General features: G+C 49.0%; 1 long non-coding RNA gene across 1 annotated transcript; it reads left to right on the forward strand.

The window, feature by feature from the left end:
- The first annotated feature begins 1378 nt into the window (after positions 1-1378).
- LOC125161613 (uncharacterized) lies at positions 1379-3100 on the forward strand. Its single transcript, XR_007150695.1, has 3 exons — positions 1379-1474; positions 2419-2549; positions 2968-3100. It is a non-coding gene; the product is annotated as an uncharacterized LOC125161613 (long non-coding RNA).
- The last annotated feature ends 15774 nt before the right edge of the window (positions 3101-18874 follow it).

Here is an 18874-nt window from a genome sequence, read left to right on the forward strand (position 1 = left end):
TGCCCCAGGTATGCATCTCTGTCTTTACTTCCTTCTCCGGAGTTCTTGCTCCTTGAGGGAGGTCAGTCACCGAAAAAAAAAAAAAGATGCCTGTTGGGGTAGATATATATGTGTCTCATATATGTGTCCTGATGCAAACCCAGGAATTACACCATGAGCTAAAAAAAAAAAAAAAAAAAATCCTGCCCAGGGCTTCCTGCATTGGTAACAAATCGGCAGGTGTCCCCTAGTGTGTCTGAGGACCTTCGTGCATGTGGAGGAGAGTTCCTGATGTCTAAATCTGTCCACAGCACTTCCTCTGTCTTATCTGTGCTGACAGCTTCTCCTTCATCTCCGAGGGTCTGGATCCCAAAGCCCTTTGACAACTGGGCTGCGCTTGAAGGACTCTCCACTTCCTCAGTAAGCCTCTGGGCTCACACATCCTATCTGTATGGGCCAGACCCACGCAGTGGCCCACGCCGATGGCTGCCGGAGAAGGTGGAAGCAGTGCTGTCCCAGCAGAGCAGCGGCTTGCCAAGCAGGTGGTCATGACGACATGAGCACAGAAGCGGGGCACACAGTCCTCTTGCTCCTGGACAAGACTCCAGGGGCGTTTGACTGATTGCACACAGGCTCTGGGTCCTCCCGTGAGGATGCACACCTTGCATTTCCCTGAAGGTGTGGCTTTGCTCATCACCCAGGGTCTATCCCCAGCCATTGAGCTGGCTGTTTAGGGAGAGGTACTGTTTGGTCCTGAAAATCATGGCTCCTGATGTCCCTGCTCTTAAATTTCTTCTGTAAGATCTTATGACTTTTCTACCTCAGGTGATGTGCCTGAGGGCTCTGTGGTTCGCCTCATTACCATCACATTTCCTCCTGGCCTGACCCGTGTTGGTGGCAGGGAGTGGCGGCGACAGAGAGCTGGCTTGTTGGCGGAAGGGCTGGCCTCAATTAATGACGAGAAACTGAGCTGGGGCAAATGTAGAGTTCTCCCGTCAGGCCTCCCCTCCTCAAAGGACTGCACAGATACATGCACACGGGAGGCTGGAGACGCTGCTCAGGGTCCGGGTCACATCACGCCTTTCTCTGCTTGCTAACCAGAGCTGCTGACCCCTCCTCTTCGACCTGTGCCCCTCCCTCCCTGCTCACCAGGCACCTGTCGCCCTGGCCTGTTTGCATCAGGCCTTTCCCGCCCAGCTGCTTCCTCAGGGTCCCTCTCTTCTGGGCCAGCCCTCTCCCCAAGCTTCAGGAATCCATCTCTTCAGAGAAGCTTCCCGGCCACTGTCTGAAGTAGCTTTCCCTTTTCCCTCCTCATGTTATCAATGCCTTTTCTTTTTAATAGTATGTATTTCAATTTTCTTATTTTTTGGCCTCTTTATTTCCTTATTATCTGTTTCTCCAGGTAGCCTCCAGGAGAGCCGGGACCTTGTATGTGAATTTTGTTTATCACTGTATCCCCAGCATAGCAGGATGCAAGTCTTATAATAAGTACCCCGTAAGTAGTTGATTGATGAACGGTTTAGCAACACATGTAAGAATGTCTTGACTCTAGGTGACTTTAAGCTCAATCTGAGTAAGACATATGACCTGTCATTCTCTGGTTGATCCTTACTTGGAATGAGGGGGAGGACCTCCCCACTCTGCTTACACAAATGTTGTAGCTTTGGAGCTCTGAGCACAGTGCTGAGGTTAGAGCATAAGTAGCATGTTAACAAAATGGCACATGCCTAGGGGAAATTGTGACTTGGAACCACAGACTTTGAGGACAGTAAACTTAGGGTCTTTCACTTGGAGAAGGGAAGGCTATCCCTAAGGATACCTACGAGCTGTACACAGATATCCCAGACACATTGTAGAAGAAGAGTGTATGTGTAGGGTGGGTTGCCTGGAAGGCAGTGATCTCTTCCTCACTGGAGGTGTTACTAAAAGCTTCCCTTGGTGCGGACGTAAGACTAGATGACATTTAAAGTTGCTTTCAGTCTGAAGTGTCCACATATATCAATGTGATTTTGGAGGAGCCTGGGTGGTTCAGTCAGTTGAACATCTGACTTCGGCTCAGGTCATGATCTCACGATTTGTGGGTTTGAGCCCCATGTCGGACTCTGTGCTGACAGCTCAGAGCCTAGAGCCTGCTTTGGATTCTGTGTCTCCCTCTGCACACGTGCTCTCTCTCTCTCAAAAAGAAATAAATATTAACAATTTTATAAATGTGATTTTGAAATGTTTTTGTTGGACTGTTCTAACCAGCCCAGGGCAGGTAGGAAGAGCAAGCTATTCCTATACCTACTATTCCTGAAGTAGTTTCTGGCCCTGTATGTGTATGTGTGTGTGTGTGTGTGTGTGTGTGTGTGTGTGTGTGTTTGCATGTGTGTAATTGTGGTGGACTGGATTCTTGTTGAACAAATATTCACTCAATATTCACTCTCTCTTCCTCCTTAGGATGGCATATACTTATATTTACCTGCCTCACTCATTTTGGGCATGGCCATGTAACCGGGTGCACAGAAGTGGGAGTGTACTGAGGCTTTGAATGTTTGTTTAGCCTCTGGAGCTCCTGCCTACTCCATGATGTAAGTACATCCAGGGTAGCCATAGTTCCAGGATGAAGAGACATGGGGAAAGCAGACCTGATCCAAGCCCAAATGAGTCCAGCCAACTCACAGACCCATTACTGAAAAGAAATAAATGCCTGTTGTAAGCCACTGAGATTTTGGGATTATTTGTTACACAGCCTTATCACGGAAAAGCTGACTAACGAGTGTTCATGGTAGTCTTTACAGGGAACTAGTCCAATACTCAGGCCTTTTCACAGAGGGCTTCAGGATGGAGGCACCTGCTCTGTTGCATGTCATTAAGGAATCAGGTTTTAGTAAATAGTTCCTCCCCCTTTTAGACTCGGTTCCCTGACCTCTTCCTCAAGTGCATATCTCCCCCCTCTTTAGGACAATTAACCACATTCACAAAATTCCACCTCCTCCTCCTCTACAGGCCACTTCTGCAGGCTCTCAGAACTGTCTGTCTTTGAAAAGGGCTATCCTTGTTGTGGGAGGCCCTCAGCTTTCCGAGGAGGTTGGAAAGAATGGAGCTCAGAGAAATGGAGGGGCCCCCGCAAGCTGCAGCAGCAGGAGGCAAAGGAACCAGCAGCAGGGCCCTCTGGAAAGATCGGAGGAGGCATGTAGCTGAGTGCTCACACAACGTGAGGATGTCGCAGCTCCAAACCAGGGTGTTCTCTGTGATGTCAGGTGAGCAGCAACTTAAGTGCCTCTACCTCCAGCGTATCCAGCACAGACATGCTGAAAGTGGCTGTAAAATGCCTTTGACTCTTATCTCTCTTGCATCACCCTCTGAAATGAAATCTCAAACACTTTCGCAGGGTTTGATGCAGAGAACAGTAAGCAGATAGAGGTTCAGGCAGAAACAGAACAGGAGTCAAAAGCCCTGGAGAAAAGCATGAATGGGCTTGGAGAGGACAAATAAAATAGCAGAGACATTTATACGGGTCTCCCCTACCTCTCAGAACAAAACAATTATGAGATAAGAGAGGCATGGATGGGAGGAAATTCTTTCATTTTTCACATTGCAAGCTGGAGAGATCCAATAGCCTGTTTATGAAGAACAATAAAGAAGATACATGAACTCAGTAAAGAGGTTGTTACAAATATATCTGGTGGTTTTGAAAGGCCAGGGTTTTCTCCCCGCTTTTGGATAAAGCTGTCAGCTAAGTATTAAAAGATTTTTTTTTTTGCTTTGCTTTTTTTGTTGTTTTTTATTTATTTTATTTATTTATTTATTTTTTCAAAAAGCAATAACTGGCACCAGCAGTTTGTTACAATTGGCAGGAAGAGTTATCACTTTTATTTAGGATTTGGAAATGCAATCAAAGAAGGGCAGATTGGAGCTTGAATTAAATGAAGCTTAAACAGCAAAAAGAAAAATCTCTGCTGGTCTTTTAAACAAACAAACACAAAAATTATAGCTCCTTGTTGTTAATTTGAGCTGTAAAACATTTGACACTCATACTTGATAAAACAGTGCCAAACAGAACGGTTGCTACTTTTTTTGTGTTAGGTACTGAACGTTCTGATCACTTTTACGAGGAAAAAAAACCCCTTGTTTTTAGAAACTCTTTGGTGGGACCTGACTAGCTTATTGCACGAGAAATCACAGTGAAGACTCATTCTGTTGGCTTTAGGGGGAAATTATTTCTTCGAGGATACTTTCCACAGACCAAAAAGCTGGGAGGATCAGTTCCACTTAGCTACCTGTTTTCACATTTCTTGTGTTTTGTAATTCCTGAATACCAAATTACCCCCTGAGGTCATGGTAGCTGGGAGTATGACCCTGCCTATGACTTGTCCTCACATAATTATTTCAATTTTTTGTGATTCAATCTGATCCAGGAAGTCGTCATATTAGCTAGTAACTTCCTTATCTATATCACAGCTCTGAGAATCAGCACAGAAACATAAGGTTCCCCTGAGAGGATAAGAGAGATGTCACAGTGGTTGCTCTACATCTCGAGCATTTTACCCAGAGGTCTCTGGACTCGTTCAAGATTCTTAAACCGCAGCAAGAGTAGCAGGGTGGTTTTAAAACCCGGAATGAATTAGAAGTGAAGAGAGGTCCTTTTATGGGCAGGGATGGTGACTACCAGTGGTAGACAGTAAACAATCTGGTAATAAGGGACAGAAATACTACAAAACAGACGCAAGCCCACAGAACTCAGTGCTTTGGTTGGATTTAGAAAAGGGGTAAATACTTTCCCAAGTATGATGGTTAATTTTATGTGTCAACTTGATGGACCGCAGGGTGTCCTGTTATTTGGTTGGACATCATTCTGGGTGTATTCTGGGCATGTGAAGGTTTTGGGATGAGATTAACGTTTGAATCAGTAGACTGAGTAAAGCAGATTGCCTTCTTCAACATGGGTGGCCTCATCCAATCAGTTGAAGGCCTGAATAGGACAAAACGCCTCACCCTCCCTTGAAGTAGGAGGAACTCTTTTCTTCCTGACTGTCTTTGAACTGGGACATTTGCCTTTGCCTATCTTTGGACTTGGACTCAGACCGAAATGTACACCATCTGCTCTCCTGGTTCTCTGGCCCTTGGGCTTGGAGTGGCATTACACTCTCCTGGGTCTCCAGCTCATCACCTTACAGATCTTGGCATTTAGCCTCTATGAGTTCAGGAGCCAATTTCTTATCATTCTTTATAATACCTCTATCTCCATCCTTATGTATCTCTCTCTGTATATATATCACCCTGGATCTGCCTGGAGAACCCAGACTAATACTCCAAGCCTTGCTTTGGTCTTGGGGCTCCATGTGATTGAATTGAAGGCACCCAGCCTGTGTCTTGAAGGGAAGGCACAGGGCTTGTCTTCCTTGCCACTTGAGTCTCAGATCAGTTGTCCCCTCCCCTGGACTCTGCCAGCGCTGGGACCCATGTCTGTTCTGCCTGCTCAAGGTCGTACCTAATGGTTGCAGATTTGAGTATCAGATTTGAGTATCACTCCACCTTCCAGAATACAAGCTCTAAGGGACTCTGAGCAGCTTGTTTTTTTGCTTCCTTCCTGGCCCACACGCAGTGAGTTGTCTCCCACAAACACTGTGGAATAAATGAATGTTCTCTACTCCCTTCCACAATGGTACTGAATAGAAATAGCTTAAGAGTTTTTTCATAGCTAAAAAAATTTTTGAAAAGTGTTAGTGTTTAGAGAGAAAACTCTCAAGCTTTGTAAACATGCCTACCTTATCCCCCAGCACCCTTCTTCACCTCTCCCAACACCACTTATTACCCTTTAGTGTGAAATGGTGCACACGGCACATTCGGTTATAGCAAAAGATGTGGTACAAAGAAAGAATGTAAATTGAATCTTATTTTCTCAATGAAACAATACTATAATAAGGGTTATATCCCTTATTCATATTTTTTATAGAAACGCTTGATAGTTTTAAAAAAAAATTTTTTTTAACGTTTATTTATTTTTGAGAGAAAGAGACAGAGCATGAGGGGGAGAGGGACCGAGAGAGAGGGAGACACAGAATTGGAAGCAGGCTCCAGGTTCTGAGCTGTCAGCACAGAGCCCAGTGCGGGGCTTGAACTCACAAACCGTGAGATCATGACCTGAGCTGAAGTCAGATACTCAACTGACTGAGCTACCCAGGTGCCCCAGAAACACTTGAGAGTTAAATCCTGAAGTATATGTTAGCTTGGAACCAGAGCTACAATTGAATTCTGCTTCTTCTAGAAGCTTTGTAACCTTGGGCAAGTCCCCTAGCCTCTGTGGATGTCAGTTTCCTCCTTGACTAAATAGGGAAGAATACCTCCCTCACAGCAGCTGCAGGGGTTAAAGTCAGTAATGTATGTAAAGTACCTTGTGCTCTACCTGGCACATAATAAGTGCTCAATAAATTTTAATTCCCCTTCTCCCTTCTCCTGTCTCCAATTCAATCAAGTATTATGATAGATGTATTTCCTGTTCAGTGTAAAGCTTTATAAAGTGCATATAAATCAATTAAATAGGGCAATGCAGTAATTGATCATGTAACATTTATTTAAGAGATCCTGGGAGAGGGGGAGAAGATTAGGGGCTCGTGGAAACCTCTAGAGAGACCCTAGGAGAAGTCTGCTCAGATGGGTTTCCTGTGACACGGCATGGGCACTCACTGCCATAAAATCTGTGAGAAAGGACACGGTGGGGTTCAGGGCTGTGACTTACGATTGGGAGTTTCTAGGTCCAAGAGTGACCTGAGTGGTCCTTCCTGCCCCTGTAGGAAAAGGCAAAATGATCAGAGGAGTCAGAGAAATGGCCATCTGACCTGTCTTCTTTTTTTTTTTTTAATTTTAAAAAATATTTATTTTTGAGAGAGAGACAGAGACAGAGAAAGAGCATGAATGGAGGAGGGGCAGAGAGAGAGAGTGGGAGACACAGAATTCAAAGCAGGCCCCAGGCTCTGAGCTGTCAGCACAGAGCCCAATGTGGGGCTTGAACTCATGAACCGTGAGATCATGACCTGAACTGAAGTCAGATGCCCAACAGACTGAGCCACCCAGGTGTCCCTGACTTGTCTTCTAAGTGCAAGATTAGTGAATGAGTTATCTCCTCAGTGAATGCAGAAGACAAGCCAGATATGATTCAATTGAAATTTCTCACCACTTGTCTGCTGTGAGGAGGGAGGCATGTTTGCAGGCACCCTTTCCCTCTGGCTTTCAAGCGTGAACCTGGGAGGGGGCAGCATCCTTGAGGCTTTAATTGGATAACTTTAGGAAATGCCATTACAGGGGGCAGGGAGGGAGGTGCCACAGACAAAGTGAAAAGAGATTGGGGTCAATAAGGAATGCTCATTCCGTGGCTAGAGAATGGCGTCCAATGTGATTCAGATTCTAGGCAATCCTGAAAAAACCCTACACCGTCTTTTTCCCCTGGGGAAGGTCAGCGGGAATTCCGTTTCCTCACATATGGTTCCTTGCTTCTCTGTACCCTCGCTGATCCATGTTTTAGAATGGAGTTTGGAGGAGGCATTCCGCAGAAAGAGCCAGTCTGCCATGTGAGATTGTCTCTGCCATGCTTCCAGATGAGGTTCAAGGACTTTCCTTTGACAAAGCATCGCTCACCTGCACTGTCCTGTGCTTCTCCCAGGGATGAGGCCAGAGCTGTCGCGGGGGGCTAGGACTCTCTCTCTCTCTGTAGTTTGAGAGTGATGCGAGACAATTCTTCCTCTGTTCCTTGCATTTTTGCCCATCTTGGCCTTTGTTCTTGATTCTGTCTTCTGGGATATTTGTGTAGCAAACAGCCTTAGAAGAAACAGATTGTGTCTCCCTCTGGAGTGATGGGCAGTAGCAAGTATTTTTACTGTCCAACACAATGAAGATAATGTCTCCCTCTAGGACCAAAGTCAGACAGGCTATTGCCCATTTTAAAAAGTTCAGGTTTCCTAAGCTTGGATCCCCTTAGCTATGAAGCAAACCCACTGTGCCTGCAGCATCTGCCTGGGCCCCTCCACGCTCCCCCCTCCCGGGACCTGGGCAGGCAAATGCGAAGCTCATGCTGCTTGCTAGACCCTGTGGAGTGCAGGGCTGTGTTTCTGGCCGGGAGTCTCATGTCTTCTGCCCACATCCAGAACACTGTGGCAGGCTAACTTGGTAGCAAGCAAGTAGGATAAGACCAGGGACCGTCCACAGCTCTTGCTAGTGATTTGTCACAAGAGACTAGTGACTGTGCAGGGCTGTGGGGCAAGGGTGCGTCCACTCATAGGAGGCCAGTAACAATCTGGGCAGTAACTTTCCCAGACAGGTCTCTCTCTCTCTCTCTCTCTCTCTCTCTCTCTCTCTTTCTTTCTCTCTCTCCTGGCCTCCCCCGAACCTCCACCATTAGTATTTTTTGCATCTCTGTGCCTTGTGAGATAGCTGCGGGTTTTATCTTTCCCTCTCTCCTGGAGGTGGATCTCTGGGCCCCACCAAGCTCTGATGTCCTTGACTCTACAAGGAACGGTTTGCCTCAAGACTTCTGGACCACTCTTCTCCTCCCACTCTGCTGCCATCCCCTGTCTCCCACAGGTGTGGCCTGGGGCCTCTTCTCTTAATCCTGTACTCCAAGGTCCACTTGCTCACATGCCTGGCAACCCTGTTCTTTGGTAATTTTTGTTTTGGTAGTTTTTCCACCCTCAGGGAGTGAAGAATGTTCTAGAGATGTCGGTGCTGAGGGCAGACTTGCTGGAGAAACTTGTGCTAGGCATGTCCACTGTCCTGCCTGGTCTCTTCACAGCTCGCCTCAGGTTGCAGGAATGTGAGCGCCTGTCTTTTGTGTCAACCACTGGGAGCCTCTGGCAGGCAGGGCCTGGGCCTGCTTGTTCTGTGCACGCCCCCTCCACCACCCGGTACCCACCACTGTGTCTAGCACTCAACGGGGACACACGGTGGCTCAGCTGGATAGATTCAAAGCTGTTCTGGAATAGGCAGCTGGCACTGTCTCTCACTATTTCTTCTCTATCTGTACCTACATCATCGTTATTCTAGAAACTATGTTATGCTGTAGAACCTTTCTTTTTTTTTTAATTTTTTTAATGTTTATTTATTTTTGAGACAGAGAGAGAGCATGAACAGGGGAGGCGCAGAGAGAGAGGGAGACACAGAATCTGAAACGGGCTCCAGGCTCTGAGCTGTCAGCACAGACCGTGTCTCACAGACCGTGAGATCATGACCTGATCATGATCATGATCAGCTGTCTCACAGACCGTGAGATCATGACCTGAGCCGAAGTCGGACGCTTAACCGACTGAGCCACCCAGGCGCCCCTGTAGTACCTTTCTTAATCTGCTCTTCCTGTTGAAAAATACTACTCCTAGAATCATGATGAAGCAATGGATCAAGGAGCCTTGTTGAGCATGCCCAGCCATGGGTCCAGTCATGGTGATGCTGCGTAGAGCTGTGAGCCCACCTCTGCAGGGAGCGCGGGGGGGGGGGGGTGCCAGGAACCAGATGTAGTGACTCATCAAGGTGCAAGGGAGTGCAGCAGAGAGGTCAGCAGGCTGGGGAGGTCAGGAGAGGCTTCCCAGGAGAAGGGACCCCTCAGCATTTGTCTATAGCAGACTGGAAGCCCCCGAATTTGGTACAGTACTTACTTCTTGAGGGAGGCAAAACTTAAGGTGGTTTTGCGTAGATCTGCTTGCACTGCGTAGATCTGCTGGACTCTGGGCCAGGCCTTGTGCTGGGTGCGGGCAGATAGTGGCAAACAAAATTCTTGGGGAACTTGCACGCAAACAAGGGAGACAAACCAGCAATAAATGCAAACTGTTATCATGCTGTGCAGGAGAAACACAGGGTGCTCTGAAAGCAAATAAATAAGACCTGTCTGAAGTTGGGTGGCCAGACATGGCCTTGCTATGGAAGTGACATTCCCGCAGAACCCTAAAGAGTGAGCGGGACTAGCTGGGTGAGGAGAGGGAGAGGGGTGATGGGCAGAATATAGCGGGCTGCGTGCGACAGTGCAGGGACACAGTCAGAGGAGCACAGCGAGTGCAGGACGAGACGAAGCACAGACAAAACGTCAAACCAGCTCAGAAAACAAAGAGTTCCTTAATCTGAGGAGGACCCGAGAAGTGGGTGATGTAGGTCTTCCTGTGTGATAGGCACACTGAGTTTCTTGCCCTCTAGCTGGACCCAAGCTGTGGCTCCCCTGGGGTGACACCACGGAGGGTACTGGGGCTGTGAGACAGGATGATGGAAAATCACAGGTGGTTTTCCAGGCCCCAGTAATCATAGGCTTCTCATCCCATCACCTCTTATCCTACAATATACATTTTTGAAAATGCTTTGTCAAACTGCACTCCCTGGGCTCAGCTACCCCCCAGTGGAGTTTTTGATTAAGATGGCACCTGCCCTGAGTTGAGTCTGAATCCCGGCTGCAGAGTTCAGAGGCCGGAACAACTATGACACGAGTCAGAGGGCAGAGAGGCATCTGTCGTGCAGGTCACGGTACGTGGTACGTGGCAGCTCTCTGCGCCGTGGTCGGGAGAAACTCATTTAACGTTTTCTAACATTTTCCCAAGTGAACGAGCGGTCTGTGGGTGCCAGGAGAATGCTCATCTGTCAGTTGTGACAATATAACAGAGTGTACATTATTTATGCTAAAAATAGTCTGTACGAAAGATGAGGCTCCAAAGGCAGCACCAATGAAATCCGAAGCTTCTGCCAGACCCCCTTCCCTCAGAGGTGATTGACAAAGTAATTTTCTGCTGTGCTTTACTGAACCAAGAGCACACACCGTGCACACCAGCAGCCTTTGCAGCCTGATGAAATCACTCAGGACCCGTTTCGAGGCCTCCTACCCAGGACGGTCCGTTGACATATTCCGTCTCTGTGGTCCCTCTTTAGGATGGTAGAGTCCAGAAACAAGGGTGGCTTTGCTTCAGCACAGAGCATGGGAACCTGGTGGCCTCTAGCTCCGGCTTAATTATGACCCTCTCCTGTGCCTGGTGAGGGAAGGAGCAGAGGGGACACAGACAGGGGACTCTGGGCACCCGAGTCCTCCTTCTGCTCCCTCCATCAGGGCCACGGTCGTAATAGCTGCCATTTGTTGAGGGCCTACTCTGTGTCAGCCCTGTGCTGGGCGCTTTATCTGGATGATCTCATGTCTGAAGCAGTAGGTACTACTAACATCGGAGGAACTGAGGCTTCTCCAGGACTCAGATGGGAATTAGTCGCTCCCGCAAGCGTCCCAGCGCAGGGACCGGAGAGGTCTGAGTCTGAAATGAGGGCTGGAGGCCGATTTGTTTTTCATGGCCTCAACGTTGGGAGCCAGAGGAGGTGGTGAGGATGGTTTCCAGGGGGAGAGGGCAAACCGACGAGCTCCAAATGCTTCTTGCACATTTTTTTAAAAGGCTGATACTTGCTTTTAAATTTAGCCACATCATCCCCAAATCCCCGCAGTGTGTTTTGGATGTAGAAAGTGGGACAGAGAAGCTTCCGTTTCAGTTAATGTGAGAGAAGACCAGCTCAGGCAAGCTGTCTTAGCCCTGGGGCTGCCAAGAATACCAAGAGGCACACAGTAGGTGCTTAGTTATTGGTGGAATTAATTTGAGTTGCTAGTTAGGGCTGCATGCCTGCCCTCCTGTGTGTTTCTGAGTGTGGTAATGGCTCTCCCTTGGTCTCACATGTGCAGAATCTCACGTGACCCTGTTAGGTGGATGCTTGTGACCTGGGACCAGCTGGCAGTTGTTGTCAGAAGGAACCTGTCCGGTTTACTCAGAGGCCATGACCATAGATCTGAGGCCATTGAGCACTGGGGTCAGGCCAGGAGTGTGAGGCTGGGCCATGTTGCCTAAAGATCTGCTCCTGCTCCGAGCATCTGTAGTTCAGGGTCTCAAGGGAGCCAGACCCGCAGTCTCTTCTTAATGTTGCTTTTGGGAAAAAAAAAAAAAAAAGAAGGGAGGCCCGTCTGCTGGCTGTGGGGAAAACCCCGTTTTGATGTTTCCCTGTTCTCCAAGAGCGAGCTTGTTTGTGGGAGCAGGAGGGCCAGGCAGGCTTTCTTTAGAGGCTGGATCTGCCTTCACCCTGTGTTTGTCTGCTGGCCACAGATCACGGCCTGATTGGAAGTGACTTTCCCCCAGGCGCTCAGTGCAGGCCTATTAGGCTGACAGTCTGCAATGGGCTGGGAGAGGCCCCCAGTTAGTGTCGCTTCCAGGTAGGCCTCTCGCTGCCCTCTTGGGCCGTATGGCAGATGCTCCCTGCCACCTGCATGTGCTGGGTCCTGTGCCAGGCTGAGTGGGGGCTGCCTGGAGGGCTGGACTGAGGCAAAGGGCTGCCCTTGATGACCTCGGAATCCAGACAGGAAGCCTGTCTGGGCACAGCTGACCCTAATTCCAAGCAGGGGGCTCTCTGATGAATGGAAGTCCTGGGTATCATGGGGCAGCTGAGCTCTCTTAGCCCAGGCTACCTGCCCCAGGCTAGACTGGAGACTTCCATCAGGCCAGGAGTTCCCAGGTACTTCATGCTCACTCTGCTCCAGCAGTCAGTCGGCCTACATTAAGCACCACTGTGCGCACTTTTGCCAGACCCCAGGACAAGGTGGAGATAAGCGTGAGGTCAGAAGCCCTGCCTTCTAGTCCTGGCCCTGTTGTCAACCAGCTGTTTGGTCTTGAATAAGTCTTTCTGGCCTCAGGTCCCCATCTGTAAATGAGGAGTGGACTGTAAGATTTCTATGAGTTCTTCTGTGTTTGATATTCTAGTTCATTCTCATTCTTTCATGTCCTTTCTCTACTCCTGCTTCCAGAACCCAGCGTGGAATTGATCACACAGTTGGTGCTTGGTAAATGCTCACTGACCAACATTATGCACAGCAGCCCAGAGCTCTGAGTGCAATGGTCCTTCAGCCTTACTTTCTACCTCCTAGAGATCCAGGACTGGAGGGCACACCCCCTGCCCTGCTAGAAAATAGACCATGCTAGTTTATGGGACTCTCAATTACTCACTTAAGGATGCCTACTCTGTCCATAGGGCTGGTTGAGCTGTAGATGCAGGGGTGAAAGAGACACCCACCATTTGGTATCCTTGGGCATCCCAGGAGGAAGGCCCAGCCTTTGGTTCTGTGAGAACTCTTCTCATAGACTCTGGTAGCATCACACTCGGTTTAGGAGACATTTATGTCCTGGGGCCTCCCGACAGTGCTCTATCTTCCAGAGCACATATTCAAGGTCTTTGCTAGGCTTTCAGCCAGCAGCAGGTAATTGCATAGACTCCTGTTACTTAAAGCAACATCAGCATCACCTGGGAGCTTTCTAGAACTGCAGGATTTCCACCCCCATTGCAGATCTACTGAATCAGAATCTGCATTTTAACAAGATCTCAGGGGATTTGGGATCCACAGTAAAGTCTGGGATTCCCTGGCATAGACCATTCTTCCCAGGCATGATGCTCAGGGCTCCAGCAGCCCGTCCATAGCCCATGGCCTTTATTAGCTTTTTAGGTGGCAGACTGACTCTGACTGAGGTCTGCAGGGGAGGCACTCATGTTACCAGCTCTTCTGAGAGTACCAGGGCTGGGTGTTGACTCCCTCTGGGTCTGTCATTGTTGAGCACAGCTCACACAGAACGCCCCCCCCTTTGGACCCTCACACTCACTTATTTGCAGAAAGGCTTCCAAGATTTCAAATCGAACAAATTAAAACATCTCCTTAGGAAAAAAAAATCCCTTAGACTATGCCTGAAAAAATTCGATTCAGCCTTTTCCTTATGCATGCACACACACACACACACACACACACACACACACACACAGAAATAAAGCCTTAAAAAAAGACATTGTCGGGGCGCCTGGGTGGCTCAGTTGGTTGAACAACCGACTTTGGCTCAGGTCATGATCTCATGGTTTGTGAGTTTAAGCCCCGTTGTCGGGCTCTGTGCTGACAGCTCAGAGCCTGGAGCCTGCTTCGGATTCTGTGTCTCCCTCTCTCTCTGACTCTCCCCCATTCATGCTCTCTCTCTGTCTCAAAAATGGATAAATATTAAAAAAAAAAGACATTGTCTATATTATGGGTTCTTAACTAGGGTCTGTGGTTAGGGTTCCTGGGGGGAGTCTATGAGCCCCTGATTTAATATATGGAATATGTGTTTATGTGCATTTTCCTAGTGAGAGAGGGTCCATGTTTTTCCAGATTCTTGAAGGAGTCCATGACCTAAAAAAGTCAACCCTTGGTCTCGGTCCAAGTCTGTTTCTTGGGATTTATTTAACACCTTGCTGTTGGAGACAAGTCAGGGACCAACTGAAGGTCTTTATGAAAACAATGTCTATGCTGCCAGTTAGGCACGACTTCTCTTCCCTCTCTCTGCTCCTCTAAATTTCTCTTTGTTCTTCCTATTATCTCTATCAAGGGCTATTTTCAGGGCTGATTGGAAACGGAGAGTGGGTCTGGCGGCACAGCAACAGGAGAGCGTGTTTGCCGGAAAAAGCATGGGCTCTAGTTGAGAGCAAAGGCAATTAGCCCTCAGAATTGGCCCATATTCCTTCCTTTCCTTCCTTTTCCTTTTTTTTTTTTAAACAAGTGAACCAGTGAAGCCATTTCCAGAAAATGGCAAAGAGCAGATTCAGGCCTGCAATTTCCGCATCCCTGCCCAGATGGATGTTCTGGGACAGGCGCCATGTCACTGTGCTCTGGACTGGTCTGGGCGTTCTGGTCTCAGGGTCTCATTCTCTCTTCAGCCTCCAAGGGCTTTTCTGTGCCGTGGGTGGGGGACACTTCTAGGGTATGTCTGTCCCCTGTGGCTGTGAGGCCTGTGCTCCTGGGGAGAAGTGAGTCCACCACTCTCAACACTGTTTGCCTCCAACCCCCCTGCTCCTTTAACCCATGTGGCTGCGGGAAGGACACTTCGGACATTGATGCTGCAGCCAGAAGCACTTCCAAGGATCCCCAGCCTCGTTCTTCCTTCCTAGTTCTGACTCCGTGGTGGCCTGACCTCTTGTTTTTGGGTGCAGATGGCCGGCTCCTCACTCTTGAAGGTAGAAGTTTAGTGTTCTGTGTTTGTGGCATAGCTCTCCTGAGAATGTGGCACTCATTTCTCCCCACCTGTCCCACCTCTTCAAATCTTCCTGGCCGCTGCCAATAATCACCCCCTTAACCCAACCCCGGTGCCCTGCTAGGTCTTGCCCATTACAAGGGGAGACTCAGTCAACACAGAGTCTTTGCTTCAGCCAATTAGCTTTACTTACTTCCCCCAGGCACACCTGTGATCCCTATGTCTGCTTCTTGGCCAACCCATTTACCACCTTCCTGACCTTTCTACTCAAATTCCATCCCTTCCAAATCCCACTTTACCCAGCAATGATAGCATTTCCCATCTGGAATGCATTTGCCCAACCTCTTGTCAGCCCAGATTCTTCTTTCACTTGCTTGAGGACCTTCCAGGCTCTGAGGCTCTCTTTGTGAGGTGACTTACTTCACTTACACAGCCTGTTCCAAAGCTGGGTGATTATCAAGTCTTCTTCATGTTGAGTTGAGGTCTGCCGTGGAGTCTTCTCTGCCCTGATACATGTCCTCTGAGGCTGCATGGTGGGTTGAAGCACAGGCTTTGCAATACATAGAGTGTGGACTTTGAATTTTGGCTGTCTTATTTACGGGCTGTGTGACCTCAGGAATGTCACTTAACCTCCCAGGCATGAGTTTTCTCGTTGCAAATGAGGCTAATAATAATACCTATTTCAGGAGGTAGTTGTGAAGACACAGAGTGTCTTTGAGACACCGAGTGGGTGTGCATTCCAGGAATAGTAGCTCTTGTTGCAATTTTACTTTCTTCCCTTAAATGTCTCGTTTGGCCTTAAGTTGCTCTGATTTCATCTCATTTCTCAGGTGTGTATCTGATACACTCACCTAGACTGAGCTCTTGGAGGACCGGGTGGCATCTTCATTGCTATCCCCGCCCCACTGTGTTGGCAGGGTGGGTGCACCATACATGCTCATCAGTGAGTGGATGACTGATTCAAACCAACAAGAAAACATTTGCTCTGTAGGTATTTGAATCAAAGAAAACTTGCAAATACTTCAGATTCAATGTTGACTAACCAAGCCTGGTGGGTTTGCACCTAACAGGGCAGTGATTATTCCCCAAATCAACTCTTAACTCTCCGCCTGGCTCTGAAAAGGCACAAAAGTAGAGCTGAAAGGGTGCCTGGCTGGCTCAGTCAGTAGACTCGCAACTCTTGATCTTGGGGTCATGAGTTTGAGCCCCATGTTGGGTGTAGAGCTTACTTAAAAAGAAATAGTTGTGCCAAAATAGAGCTTAGTCCCCCGAAGGAGGTGGGGATACTCCAAGCACTGTCCTAAACAGCACTGCATCCCAAACTGTGGCAACCATCCATGGGTAGCCTGGCAGCAGGTGATGGCACTGCCTGTCCGAGAGCCAGGGGGGTACTTCGGGATGCAGCCAGCCCCTCCCTGCCTTGGGGATGGGAATGGGAGGTATGGGGAGCTCTGTGGAAGAAATGCTGCGGGCAGGGTCAGCGGACAGCTCAGTTGACTGCAGCACCACCAGGCCGTGCACGCTCTTGTCAGAAGCAGGTGCAGGGAGTCAAGGGCCCGAACAGTGGTTGGAGGGTACCTGCCTCCAGCTCCTCTTACATGGCACCATACTTACCGTGGAGCATCTCAAAGGTACCTCCCTGGGCTGCTGAGACACACAGAAAACCACGCTCCAGCAGGAAGCTGCCTGGACCAGTACTCTTGCTCCTTAGGTCTCCTGGTGCCTGTTTTTCTCCAGGCCCTGGGCTGGCTCTAGCACTTGTGATGCCTGTGAGATTCTTCGGCGCTGAGTCTTATTAGTGTCTGAACCTCTGGGAGTGTGCTTCCCGAGGGAGAGGAGGCTGTGGTTTTACTTCCATGCGATCAAGGCAGACCGTGGGGAGGAAGAAAGTATGGGATTAAGGACTGACTGCTTTAACGAAGAGAACGGATCGTTCATAGTTTATGTGCCACCCAGGCCTCTTGCAGTGAGTAGGTTTGTATGCGACGAAAACATTTCCTTTTATTTTTTATTTATTGTAAGGGAATTTGGATCAGGGGAACATTAAAATTGGGGAGTGAAATGCAGAAAGCAGAACTCACAGCAAGGCACAACCTTGAGCAAGCGCTGCTCACAAACCAAGGAGGGAAGCAGCTCATTAGAATGTGGCTCGCCCTGGGTTCCTGGATGCGAGGTCTCTGTTCCTCTCGCGGGACTGCCTAAAAGGAAAGGGAAACAGCTCAAATTGGGCAGTGGTTCCGAGAACGAGCCGTGTTCACTGTTCTCACCTGTTACGTGCCTGCCTGCGAGGGGCTTGTTCCCCTGGGTAGACACGTCAGCCAGGCCTTTGTAGTGGGAGGCTGGAGAAGGCCTTTCTGCTGACCAGACACAGGGCATGCGCCAAGGGGCTGGGAACCCCAGCCAGAGGGGCAACCTGGGCCCCAGCCTGTTTCTGCCCTCGGAGCCTCTTGCTTTGGCCCCAGTAGCTCCTCTAGTGTCAAGGGAAGCTTGTTACGATGGAGCATGCTGGGAAAGACCTCAGAGAGGGCCTGAAACAATGGGAGGTCATTGTTCAGGACGAGGAGACCCATGCTAAACAGACCAGCGGGGGAAGACCTGGCGGACAGAGACTCGGGAGTCTCGATGAGGGGCTTCTCTCAGGGAGGAGAGGGCAGGAAGGATGGTGAGGCTTGGCAGGTCGTTCCTCCACTCTTTCTTTATCCACCACCGAGTGGAGAATACTCCAAGGAGCTCTCAGGGAGTGCGGCAAGGGCCCTGGGGCTCTGAATTTTGCTGCTTCAGGAGAGCCACTCGGGAGGGAGAGCAACAAACTGCACAAGGGGTCATTGAGAAGCAGATATTTACTGTGTTAGACCAGTGGACTTTGGGGTTGTTTGTTATAATAGTGCGTCATGGCTGATACAATGCTTAATTCTGCTTCGGACTTCAGGGTGTTAGCCCAGCACTATAGACATGACTCATTCATTCAACAAGCACTGTGAGTGCCAGTCGTGTGCTAAGCAGGCAGTGAGGGGGCCTGATGAGCCTAAGCAGACAGTGATAGGGAGGACTTCTGAGAAACAGGAGAGGGTCATCGGGATAGGCAAGCACACACCGGGCCCAGGTTCCAGGTGAAAGACATTGATATTGGTTTGTTCGGCTGCAGGTCTGTGCCTGTCTACTGTGGGTGGCAAGGGCTGGGTGGTGTGATTAGTCCGGCCATCAGACTTTAGGCTTTATCTGGTATCTTTGGAAGATGTCACATGCCACAATCAGCAGGTCACCCTGGCATTTGGGGCCTAGATCCCCCTTAGAGCCACTCAACAGAAAAGAGGACAGCTTTCCCTGGTTTTTAAATGATAAATGCACTCCGTTCACCCCCTTGGCTTTACATGGGAAGGGAGAAGTGTGCATTAAGGAAAGAGATACCATGATATCCTCAGCACGTTCAGCTGGAAGTGGTGAGGACAGGCCAGGGGAGGGTTTTTGGTGGTTGACCAGGTGCCCCGTTCAGAAGCGGTGCTGGCTGTGGGCCGTGGAGGCGCTGGCACAGCCCGCCCCCGCCAACCGAGCTTCCCACCAGCTTCTCCCAGGGCCACCCTGGGGGTTGCACCACATACATCTTTAATTTTTTCAATTAACAACAATAGAGAACAAATGGAGTGGAGTTTTAATTATTCATAATTCATTTAGGAATGAAATCTTTGTAAACTAAAGGAAGGGAAGGAACATATTACCTGTTCTTAAAAAAAAAGCAGTGAAAGAGGACAGGAAACCAGCTTGTGGAGATGCTTTCTCTAATGCTCTCCCCTTGGGCCGTGTGGTTAGAGACAAGACAGGTAAGTGGCAGAGAAGCACCTTCTGTGCTGGACGGCCAGAGGGCTGCCTTCCACCCCTACCCTGGC

Source organism: Prionailurus viverrinus, chromosome A3 (genome assembly GCF_022837055.1).
Source record: "Prionailurus viverrinus isolate Anna chromosome A3, UM_Priviv_1.0, whole genome shotgun sequence".
In the NCBI taxonomy this organism is placed as follows: domain Eukaryota; kingdom Metazoa; phylum Chordata; class Mammalia; order Carnivora; family Felidae; genus Prionailurus; species Prionailurus viverrinus.